Source organism: Morone saxatilis, unplaced genomic scaffold (genome assembly GCF_004916995.1).
Source record: "Morone saxatilis isolate NCDOM2014 unplaced genomic scaffold, NCSU_SB_2.0 Contig23, whole genome shotgun sequence".
Classification (NCBI taxonomy): Eukaryota; Metazoa; Chordata; class Actinopteri; family Moronidae; genus Morone; species Morone saxatilis.
In genome coordinates this window covers 16,663,447-16,675,907 of record NW_023339796.1, presented here as the reverse complement: position 1 = coordinate 16,675,907, position 12,461 = coordinate 16,663,447, and the positions used below count along the sequence as shown (strand labels likewise).

Here is a 12,461-nt window from a genome sequence, read left to right as displayed (position 1 = left end):
AGCAAATCCTTACATTTGAGAAGCTGGAGCATGTTTGGTGATATCGATTAACTGATCATCAAAATATTAGTTATCAGATTAATTTTCTGTCAGTTGATTTAATTGATAAAAATGCTAATTTTGTTCAGCTCTAGTAAACTTCATTTGTAAGTAAACAGGACATGTAATATTGGAGCCGGTGGTTCTGCAGTCGGGCTGAACGGTGGGAAGGTCACTGGTGATGAATGTGCGGTATATTGATGTGCTCTTAGGACTAACAAGGAAAACTCATTGTTAGTGGTATTCTGCATGCTTGGGGACGCCACCCTGCTACAAATCCTCTCCCGCCCCTTGACCAAACTGACTGAATCGTGGCCGGCGCTGCGTTCAAATCTCATTGCTAGCTCCCATCAGGGGCTCCGTCCCAATAAAGATCTGGGACATTGCAGGATTATCTCTCTGGTGCCTCCACTGTGGGGATTTTTTTTTTAAGGAACAGCCGAGCGGCGCAGACAACCTGAGGGTGCAGCCGGCGTACCTCAGGGGCCCCACACACCACCTCTTGTACCATTTGACGAGAGTGGGAGCCTGGCACTGAACAGAGGCAGTCAGCAGGCAACGAGGCAGACATTTTGACATGTTCCAGCAGAAAAGGCACAGGTGTAGTTAATAACATTATGTTGCTGCCAATGCCATGAATTCCATTTAAGTGAGGCAGTTCTGGGGCCCTGTTATTGAAATGGCTTACAGGGACACTTAATGGGACGGAGGAATCATTAATGTTATTAGTAACACCTGTGTGCTCTTCCTGTTATGACGAGTCAAAATGTCTGCTGTGAAAGAGGTCTGTCACATTTTAACTGTTGCCTTTCCGAAAGTCTCTGCACACCCACACACACGGGTGTCATTCTCGATGATGTTGGGTCTATCTATGCTCGGAAATATGAGGTCATCCAATGCTGTGTATTGATAAGAATGACGAAGCTGCAACAAAACTAACTGGAGAGTCAGGAAGCTGTCAGTCAAACACCGTCTGTGCAGACCCACACAGTTAGAAGTGCTCTGATTTACCAACATAAGTGAAAACACCTTAATTAATAATAAACTGTTATAATAAATATATAATAAATAAAATAGATTGCAGGACAAAGAACACATTTGATGACATCCTTAAGGCATCTAGGAAATTGTGAGGGCAATTTCTCACTATTTTCTGCTGTTTTGTGGACTAAACGATTGATCGATCAGTCGAGAAAATAATTGGTAGTTTAAGCTAAAATGAAAATATAATTTGTTGCAGCCTAATTAAATTTACAGTGATATCAAAGATAAATGACCATGTTGGTGATCACAACTGTTAGATTCATTTTCAATTGATTCATTCAATTGATTGATGACGAATGGACTCTTCAAAATTAGACATTTTTGCTGGATAAATAACTTAAATGAGTAATCGATTATATCGACTGTCTAAACTATTAATCAACAAACAATTCAGCACTAGTCAGGACCTCAGATAGTTGATGGCATGCCATTTACTATACTGAGCTGCAATGATTAGGAAATTGGCAGGAATTTGATAGTTGAGTAATTGTTTTTGTCATTTTTCAAGCAAAAATGACAGTAAGTCGTTGACTTGTTGGAGCTTCTCAAATGTGAATGTGCTGCTTTTCTTTACGTTATTAAACTGATTATCTTTGGGTTTTGGACTGTCCTTCAGGCCAAACAAGGAATTCGAATATCTCAGCTATAATTTGGGTAATGCAGTTTTCACTATTTTCTTTCAGTGTCTAAACTAACAGCAAATTAAGCAACTGTGAAGCTAATTGTTCTAAGTTTAAAACCACCGATCCCGAGGCTTACCGGTAGGCGAGTAATAGATAGATGAGTCAGTGATGAGACTGTGTTGGGAAGTTTCCAGACCAGATTGTAAATAAAATAGTTAACAACCATCTTAATTGCATAAAGCATCCCAGCTGATTTTTCACATGTTGGAACAATCAGGATTCCTGGGGGTATAGATGGCTATATTGGCCTGTGGCATGCTTTACTGCTGCTGTAAAGGGCTATACTTTACACCCAGTGAAAATCCAAACTCTCCTGGGCTGCACACACACACACACACACACACACACACACTCCCGATGCTGAAACAGAACCTGAGAGGCCTTTCCCCTGACTGCCCACCACCACGAGAATCTGTTGACTTGGCAAAAAGCGTCCTGATGGATGACTGGACTGAGCAGACGTCTGTATACTGGAGCTCTGAATTATGTGCTGCATAGCCAAATAGTTGTGACTGAGGCTTTCACAGGCACGATGCTGACAGACAGCCGCAGGGCCGGTCACATTACCAGGTACGCCTGCTGCAGGTCCATCTGTGCAATCATAAAAGAGAGAGATCTCCATGAACGACTCTAATGTGACAAAAGAGAAGAAGTTCTGTATGTCAACTTCCTGTATCATGTTCTCACATGTTTCGCAGTTAACTTCATGTGGGTTGGAATGACCGGCGCCCTCTCCTCGCAGCGTGGGATCCTATTGCCTGACACGCGTTTGAATCACTTCCCCTATTAGCCACCTCCCGCAGGGCAGACAAGCTGTGGTTTGCTTCCAAGCTAATCGTCATCCCAAGGTTTCACTGAGAAGTCTCCTGCATTACAATCACGCCGTGATGCAGCTGTGTGTCCTGCTGTGGGCCTAATCCATTATTCTGACAGTATTTTTCTCTGGCTGCTCACCGCCATTGCTGCCGGCTGGGTCAACAGTAATGCAGGCTGACTGCGCAGAGAGGGATGGATGGAAAGAGAGTTTCTTTAATAAAGAGCCACAAACGGGGATTCAAGGCCACTCTCCCTGTCAGGGTTACCATTAGCTGCTTCGCAGTTCAGGCAACTTCAGATTCTCACCTTGAAGAGTTTCTGGCTACTTTATTCTGAGACTAAGTTTGAGACTGACATGTCTGCCTAAGGTTTCATTGACGTCAGACAGGAGATGAATGCCTGATTTAGATTCAATGGTGATTAGATAACCAGCCGAGAAAATTTGAGTTGGTTAAAAGTGAAGTCAGCCCAGATTAATTTTCTCAAGGCTGTACTTTTTAAATAGCACTTAAAAGGCTATAAACGAAGGATTTTCTGGAAAATTATTGTCCTGTCAAAGTAAAAGTATGTAAATTGTATCAGAATTAGGGCCGGTTGAATAATTTGTACTTGCCAAAACGATGATCATGTGGGCATCTGCATGACTTTTCTTGTGAAATGTATTAAAATAATAGAATTTCCTCCTTTAATCGTTTATATGTGCACATTCATTTGGCACTGATTGTTTTTTTTAAGTGCAAAGCTGACACAAACTCAAGACCGTAGGATGAGCCATCGTGTCCCTTCAGAATAAGCTCAGTAAAGAGTAAAAGAGGGATTGAAACAAAGAAGTGTAATGATTCCTGTCTTTTCTGTCTAAAGGCATGTTCATTACACAGTTGAGTGCATCATTATTTGTGTAACATCTGTCCTTGCTACCTGCTTTTATAGATTGAAGCCATGCTGCACTTATTTCCTCAGGGAGAATATTCATAAACATGAAGAAAACCTTTCATTTCATTGTAGGAATCCCAGCTTTTGAGCCACTTTTTGACCCTTTTTCATGCTTAAAAAATTAGTCAGTAACAAAACTTGTAGCCACAGGTGGGAGGTTAATTCTAGAGGGCAACTATGTGATATGGAGAGCTGCGTAAATAGAAACGTTGCTTATTAAACTGTCACCTCATGGCCCGCGTAACCAGAGCAAATGACCTCTTCACCTCGGTGCCCCACAGGCCATGCGAGGGCTGTATGTCACCTAGCTGGACAGATATTCAAATATTTTTTTTTTTCTCTCCCTCAGCATTGCTGCCTTTTATCCACTGGCCGTTATTCAGCCTGATTAAAGGAATTCAATTTCCATCTGTTGCGTGGTGATATTTAGTTCCAGACACAAGCGGCTCTGTGATGAGCTCTGAGAGAGAAGAGAGATGCTGTTGAATGCAGAAGAAGGACGGGGATGCATGCGCTCATTGTCAAAGTGTTTGCAGAGCCTGACGCAAGACTTTTAAGCATTCATTTGTCACCGCAGCTCCGTCGCCCCGAGGCTTGGGTTTGAATTTGACTTTGATTGTCATGCCAGGCACTCACTGCCTCGAGCCCACCCTCACGCTCTGCCACCAAGGGACCTGGGGATCTGGTCAGGAATTTGCTCTTGAAAGGACTTTGGTTTGGCATCGCTTGTCTGTCCTCATGTGCACACTGCATGGACTTTGATGAGACGACTTTATACCTCGGAGCTGGCCTGCCACTCACTCAGACCCCCTGCTGCACGTCTTTCACCTGGCACTGATAAGACCTAGAGCTGCATTTGCTTTTGAAATTTTTATTTTTATTGATGATCTAAACATCTATCTGGTTCCTTTCACTCCTACACATTTGTCAAGTGTGTGTCAACTGGTGTCTGTGACTCACTCAGAGGGCTGCAACACCAAACGGCAGCTTTCTTTTAAAGCTAATTGGTGACACATCGGTGGCACTAAGCTAGGCTGAGCCCCGTGTCTTTTCTACAACCGCAGGTGCAAACCTCAACCTCCAGCATTTCTTCCTCTTGTTGTTCGCTTATCCTGTCTGTGGACACGGTACTCAGATTCCCTTTGAACTCTCCCTGACACCCCACATCTCTGTTTTTAGCTTCCCTAAGGGGTATTAAGGGGTGCATGAGTCATTTGCTTTCACTCTGCACGTTGGCATCTGCTACCGTAAGCAGCCGGTAGTGTCTATCGCCTGGACCTGCCTTCTCAGTCACTCTCTGAAACTTGCCATTTGAGCGGCTAATGGAGAGGAGCCCACAGCGGAGATGGGCGTAGGTGTCGGGGATGGATTTGTTGTGGGAGGTGGGGAGGAAGAGTGCTAATGGTCATACTGGGCTTTTGCTGTATTGTTAGAAGCAGGCTTTGATTAGGGCAGAGGATTTATGGCCCCCAGCGCACACTTTATCTGACAGGGAATGTGTTCCTGCAAAGTGGCGCGCCGTTTGCAGCTGTAGCAGGATGACAGACAGGCTAATCGGGGTGTTATGGACGGTTTCACACCCTGGATGTAATTGGAGGCCATTCTAGAAGAACACCCTGCTCCAATACCACCCATCACTCCCCTCAGCTGGCCTCTCCCCAATGTTCCCTCCCCACCCCTACACACAGAAGCACTTTCTCCTCCTCCTCATCTGCCCTCCGTCTTCATTTCTTCCTGTGTCACTGTTGGGCAGAGGTGTCAGTTCATTCCACTCGAAGAAATGTGCTCCAAAGATCACATGGCACTAAAACCACTGCAGGCCAGATTATATTGACTGAACTCAGGAGGACAGCTCTGACTGACGGCAGATGAGATATTATTTAGTTGAAGTGATAAATCAGACGTGGGTCAGCAAACCGTCCTGCACAGAACATTGATCCTGAGTGCTGTGCTGATGTGACTTTTCCCTCAGTGCTCTCAGACATAATCGGGTTTTCATTCTTCACACTACATTTTAATGATTATAAAAGCTACATGATCAAATTTAGACTCTCCGAGGCTCACACTGTGCCATAGGTACTAAAAACCTGCAGGTTTCTGACACATGAGTTAACACCATTCAGCTCCTCCTCTGACAGGGAAAACAGCGAGCAGCTAATAAACCTCTGTCATGATTATAACTTATAATGACTCTCATCCAGCGCCTTCTGGATCAGTAGTTGTAAACAACTTCTTTATTTGCGTGCTGAGTCTCTTTTGTGATATTCAAATCCCTCTTGTGTTTTACTAACTCCATTGGATGAGCGCCTGAAAGGAGAATATCCGCTTCTGGCTTCGGAAATAAGGTGCTATCAAAGGAGGAGGAAGTGTGTGTGTGTGTGTGTGGGGGGGGGGGTTGAAATGAAAAAGATGATTTAATTTTCATTGCGACACAGAAATATTTAAAGCCCCGGCTTGTGAAAATCATAAGCCCCTGTGGAAAAAAAAGGGAACAAAGACGCCTGCAGCATTTTTACAACCAATTTCATCAGTGAACAGAGGGATAAAGGAGGAAGGAAGGTGGTCGAGCAGCGCTGCCCTTCTTTCTCAGCCCCTGGTTCAACTTGGCTCCTATTAGCTGTAAACTTGGCTCAAAGCTGCCTTTATCTTGTTTTTCTACAATATGTTTAACACCAGGCGTCCTCGGGGACCAACTGTTAACGGGGTGCTACTACAATTTCCACTCTCCACCTCTTTCCTCCCCGTCTGTGCCTCTTTTTCTCTCGGCTGTCTCCTTGCATGTGTCTCTTTCCCTCTCCTCGGTGTGCCAAATGGTGTGAGCAGCATTGCCAAATTGCCTGAAATTCAACTTTAAGTTCATTAGACAGAATACAAATAAGTACACAGCAAACAGCTGTGTCGTATCTGTGTGTGTGTGTGTGTGGCACCTTAATAATGAAGTATCTGGGTTGCTGAATATTCAGCTCCCACACTCAGACTGTCCCCTGCTGAGTGAGGATCAGTAGATGTATGTGTGTCTGCATCTCTTTTTCTATGGTATTCATGTTTTTATTTTTCTCAAACACAAGCACGCATCGGCTTTTGCTCAGTCAGTAATGCTTACAGACAAGGTGGATTGATTAAGTGTTTTATATTAGACTAGTGTTGGTATCTATTGTTCATCAGCGTATTATAGTGATCCTCTGATGGCAAACACAGCACAGCATCCTCACTGGATAAATGGCCTACAGATGCTAAATATAATGAGATGAAAGAAGAGACGCAGAGAAGTGAAGAGATGAAAGGCACACAGATAAGCCTGTAGAGATGAAGTGATAACAAGTTGAACTGGTCTTTGTGGCAGAGATGTTCTGTTTTAACACTGCTTTCACTCTGTACTGCACGTTTCTGTGTGGGACAGATTCTCTGCGGTGTTCACCTGTCCCTCCCACTCATCATTAAAGCTATGAATAGCTGTCGTCTGCTCTGTCTAATAGAGTGTGGAGTTTTCCCCGGACTCCCATACATGCATTATTAATAATCTGTTACAGGGCTGAGAGACGGAGGAGAGGCAAAGAGAACATCAGATATCTGGGTTGTAGCTTGCAACCAGATCTGCACTGTTACATAAATATTGTTGTTACATTGGTGATGTGGAAAGACTTCTGGTCAATCTTCACTTTTATGCCTCAGTTTTTCCTTACTTGAAAGTTTATTACAACACCAAAATCTTATGTTCAAAACATCTTATGGTACAGCTTGTATACACAGGGACACAAAATGTATTTTTCTTCTCGTTCGTACAGTTGGATGTGCAAAATGACGTATGTGCAGAGTTTGGCACTAGAAGGATATTTTTTTTTACATTCATCTGCTGAAAGTGGAAAGTTTCTCTGTGCTCACTGAAAATCACATTTTAAGGGACGGGGCCTACGAGCATGATTTGTGACATCACATATAGTTAGGAAGTCATACCTGGTCCAGTATTGTACAAGTGTCATGTAGAAACCTGAAGCCACCAGTACACATACACTCAAAATGTACTTTACAATGAAGTAGGAGACATCTTGTGTCCAACAGGAAAACTTCAGAAATGAACAACATTTTGCATTTTCATAGATTCTGTCATTTGAATGCGGGAAAAAACATAAGACACACGTTATTGTTCCAAGCAGACTATTTGTATATATGTCTTAATAGATGTCTGGAGGAGACCTTTAAAAACCCATTACATTTGCTCAGCTTTATGCAATGTGCCCCACGACATACAGAATCGCGTATAATCCCACCACCAGGGAGGAGGCACAACAATGTAGCTAACCCTCGGTCAATGTCATTTCTCTTTCAATATTATCAGGGGAGTCTGGAACATCCACAAGGTCTCCATCTTATCTTAACCTATGGACAAAGCCTCCTAACATGAAGTATGCCAAGTGTGAAGGACTCCAGAGTCCTCAAAGGTCAACTACCAAAGCATAAATTAAACATTCCTTTATGCCCGATAAATTTCTACCATAATGAGGATGTGCGGGCTCTGACTAAAAGTGAGTTATTTCAGTGTGAATCGGTATGCATTCAGATTTGTTAGGCTGTGGCTGAAACATTTCGTAGTGACGGACACATTCCCGCTGCGGTTTCTTTTCCTCTTAACACGCACATTTAATAGCAATTCTCTTGACCAGAGTTACTTGGATATTTTCTCCTTCCTTTGAAGCACAAATGCCTATGAAAATTTTGGCTAATTCCCAGTGCTTAGTCACTGACAATCTGTGCCAAGATGAGATCCGTTCCAATCGATCCCCCCACCACCCCCCACCCCTGTCTCCACAACCTGTCAGACCCGCCTTTACTTAACAAGACAGGGGAATGATGGGATCTGCCATCTGTGTAAATTGCTTCATAATCTCATCTGACTGGCTGTTTCTGATGAAGCAGACAGCACGTGGCGCCCTTCACTCTTTCTGTTTTCCCAGACATTATTGGCTCACCTGTCAGACAGCACTACAGACTTCGATCGCACAAAAGACATATTAGGGGAGAAAGTGGCAGGTTGAACCATGGCGATAATCATCTCCATCTATATACCGGATTGTTATCATTAGTGTATAGACATGGCTTGCATTTAGACTAGGAATTATAAATGGGCCACATGTGGCTGGAGCTTACGTGGTGTACCCTGGTGTTTAGTCACTTGTTTTTCATCTATAGTTCATGAACTCCGCAGAGCAAAAAACACCCCATCCTCAGCTGGGCCTGCACTTTTTGAAAGATAATTTCTGAAGTTCCTAGTGTTAACATCTTCCTCTTCAGTGACACTCAGTGGAGTAATTATGGTCTCAAGACCAATACCCCAAACCACTTAACCACTTTAAACTGTCTGCACATTGTTGTCTGTCAGTGCTGACAAGGGCGAGTTTTGTTCCTTCTCTGTATCTGAGGAATGCTTTGTTGGCATCCTCTGACAAATACATGCTTGTTTTCAACATGCCACTTGGTCAAGAAAAAGTAATTTCCAGACTTTTCAGGATTCATGACCTTTACGTGGATTGTTTTTGCTGAATTAAACGCCAGGGCACAGCAGCAGCATCTCTCCGGAGGATGGAGTGCCCCGCTCACGCACCACACGTTGTGGGTGGAAATCCGGCTCATGACCTTAACAGCACGCTTCTCCCCTTGTATTTTCCTCACCTTTCCTGCTCCCCTCCACACCTTCTAGTAAAAGCAGAACTACCGTGAAAGTCATAACAATGAAAAACTCTTCGGCCTGTATTTATTGAGCCTTGCAAAGCAGCAGTGCCAAGTCTAGGACAGGAAATATCACGTCACTGTGAAACCTCTTATTTATGAGAATCTGCAATGTAGCCAGACATTTTGATTTCACTACTTCACCTCACTGGGTGCATCTGTTGATTTGAATTTTAATAGTGAAGCCTTTCTGTTGCTTATATTGCAATCTGACTTTGATGCATTGTCCTGCGTCGTTTCTAGCATTCCCAATCAGCTTTTCCTTCCTTTTTATGCTAAATCTAGAGGACAGAACAAATAGAGACTCTCCAGATCTTCCTGTAGACAAAACATTTTTGTATGTCCTAAACACATTGCTCTCTGTCATTCATGTGTGACCCTGAAATGTGAGAATCCATCTTGCCAGGCTTCAATCTGTGCATTTGTGGCCTTACTACAGCAGTACGGGACCAATCAGCTTTTGTTTGAGGAAGTACTAGCACCTACGTGGTGGGTGCTAGGTGTGATGCAGTGAAAAGACATCGTTAAACAAAAGCAGTGTAAAAACAGCTGCCTGCTGTTGTGGGCTGTAAAACCAAAATAATGAGCTGAAAGAAGCTAAAATGCTATGTGGACCTGATGACAGAGTCAACTGATAATTCTCCAGATTTGTCACTTTGTAGAGGCCCCTTCCATATGACACAGAGTTGTCCGAAACGTTGTTAAAAGATATTCATCAGTGCAACTTTAATCAAATTACTACAGACTAATTTGAGATACTGAAAACCTGTGTTAAGGTGGTATTCCAGCATCGTGCTGGGTTATCTCTGGGTCTCAGGACATAATGAGGCTGCTGTCGGCTGTGTGTACTGTACCTAATGGAAACTTGAAGGTGACAGGATGCATACACAATGCACAGAGGACCAGAGGTGGGGGGGTCAATAGGAGCCCAACAGCAAACTATTACCTTTAGGCCCCCTAACAGTTTAATCCGGTCCTTCCCTGGCTGTTACAAAAAGTGATTTTTTTTGTTCGTCTGACCACATTTTTGTCGACGTCCATCTAACCCAGCCCTTGTCCTTGTCTCCCTTGCCTTTTCTTTGATCCCTCTATGCACCCCACCCTCTCCCCCAGCTGTACTGTGGAGGACAGACCAGTGAATGAGACCCTTCATTGGGCGTCAATGTCACACTTGTGTGTCAAAGCCAGAGGGAAAAAATGCCTCAGCTTCAGCAATTTCCCACTTTCAAAAAGCCCACCTCAACAATTGCACTTTATCTCAAATGTATTTCCATCTAATCTTTCTCTAAAACAAGTGTTAATGAGAAAATCTGTGAAATACTGCGCGCAGCATAAAAGTATTCATGTCTAGTTTAAAAGTAGTTTTCTGTTTCTGTGTGTGCAGTTATCTATGTCTCTGTTCCTGCTGTCATACTGAGCTTGTTTGAAAGCTCTGAAGGCGTTTTGAATGTACCAAACACCTTCACAATCACTTAATGAAAGCCCTCTCGTTTATCCGTCTCCTTTTTCAGTGCTCTGCAGCTGCCAGCAGCGTGGAAAAGCTGCACAGAAAAAAACAGATTCCTCTCACGCCATGTTTCATATTCCTTGTCATAACTTAAATAACAACACTAAAGCAGGTTCTGGCTCTGTTCAGTCAGGCCTGAATCTCCCCATCAGCCTGACTTTATTCCTGTTTCCTCTAGGTATTGAAATAATCCCCCGTTTCCTCTGCTAAACGGATCAGATGAATGAAATTAAAATAATTAGAAAATTGGAAGTGCACAGTTTATTCAAATGTTCGTGAGTGCTGCAGTGGTGACATAACTGTCCCCCCTAAACCTGGCACTGCGAAACAGCAGCGTGCATCCAAGCCTATACAGAGGGAAGAGGTAGAAACAGCACCAGCAGCAGCAGACTAACTCAATTTTTATACAGCAGCAACCGAGATCTCCTCCCTGTCATCCTTCATTGATTTTGCAATCCAGCGGCATCCAAGCAGAACCATACAAGCCGTACACCTCAGTCTGCCGCTGATAGCCAATCTCTATTACCCACCTAGCCCAAGGCTTCGGTTCGAGGGGCTAACCCTCTCAGGGGAAGCAGACAGAGTGAGAGAGCTCCGACTGGCGGATTGGAGCGATGATGGATTTATGAGCTGCTTGGAGAAAGGATCATCTTCTCTCCCCCACTTTTATTATCCCATCAGATCTGACGTGATAGCAATAATACACGACGGCCTGTCACATTTTGCAGATCTGGCAGAGAATATGAATGATGATTTCAAATGCTTGCGTCTAATCAGCCGCGAAATTGCTTCAGTAAATATGTTCAACTACCAGTGCTCTGTCTTCCTCCTGTCTCTCACTTTGAATGAAACTCAGAGTAATAGGCTTGTAGTTGTCACAATGTTTAAGACCCGTGTTGGCTTCACGGTTCATAATTAGTCTTTAATGCACAGAGACGGCTTGAGGGGAGGAAACTGACGGAAATGTGGAATGAAAGGGGGCCTGCTGTGTGGCCATAGTAATTCAGGCTTTTGTTCTCTAATTAAATGACCTCAGAAGGGAGCGCTGAGCTTAAGTTTGTGTGTGTGGCGCCCTCTGATATGGAGGTTTGTGCCAAGTGTATTCAGTCTCGCAATGAATAGGGCGTCTACTACAAAGCCTAAGAAGCCCTCTCCGTGCCCGCTTCGCCTCCTTGTTGGTTGTTGGAAATTTGCCACAAAACACCATGTCTTTTAACAAGTGGTTTCTGGGTCCCCTTGCATAGTTCAGGACGTTGTAGTTAGGGACACAGTAGCACCCGGTCTTTTCTCCCTCTCCCTCACCTCCTCTGAAAAAAGACTGGCAGCCTTCCCCGAGGCTTGAGCTACACAAAAGCGTACATTTGTGTGTTTATGCCATTGCTAAGCAAAAAGGGAAAAGCTTAAATGATGATGTATTTTCTCCTGTTGGGCCTTATTACGATGTCCGCAGTTAAAAAATATGGACAAGAACTCAGATAGTTTGTAGCAACAGAGGTTAAAGTATCAAGTCACTCAATTAAAACATATTTTCACTTACCTCTAATGGTATCTAGCTATGTAACTGTTGTCTTATTGGTCCATTTTACCTGAGTCTTCTGCTAGCACAGCGAAGGTGTATGAAATTGAATTTGTGGTGCTCACAGCATTAACACAAAACATTTGAAATGCTCTACAGCAAGATTTCTTTCAGAAACAATGTCCCTGTTACTGTGGAT

The 12,461-nt window shown here is 43.6% G+C and overlaps 1 protein-coding gene across 1 annotated transcript in view; it reads left to right on the top strand.

Annotated features, from left to right (window-relative positions):
- hs2st1a (heparan sulfate 2-O-sulfotransferase 1a) overlaps positions 1–12,461 on the top strand; it is a gene marked incomplete in the record, with an annotated part of 20,831 nt that overhangs the window by 487 nt on the left and 7,883 nt on the right.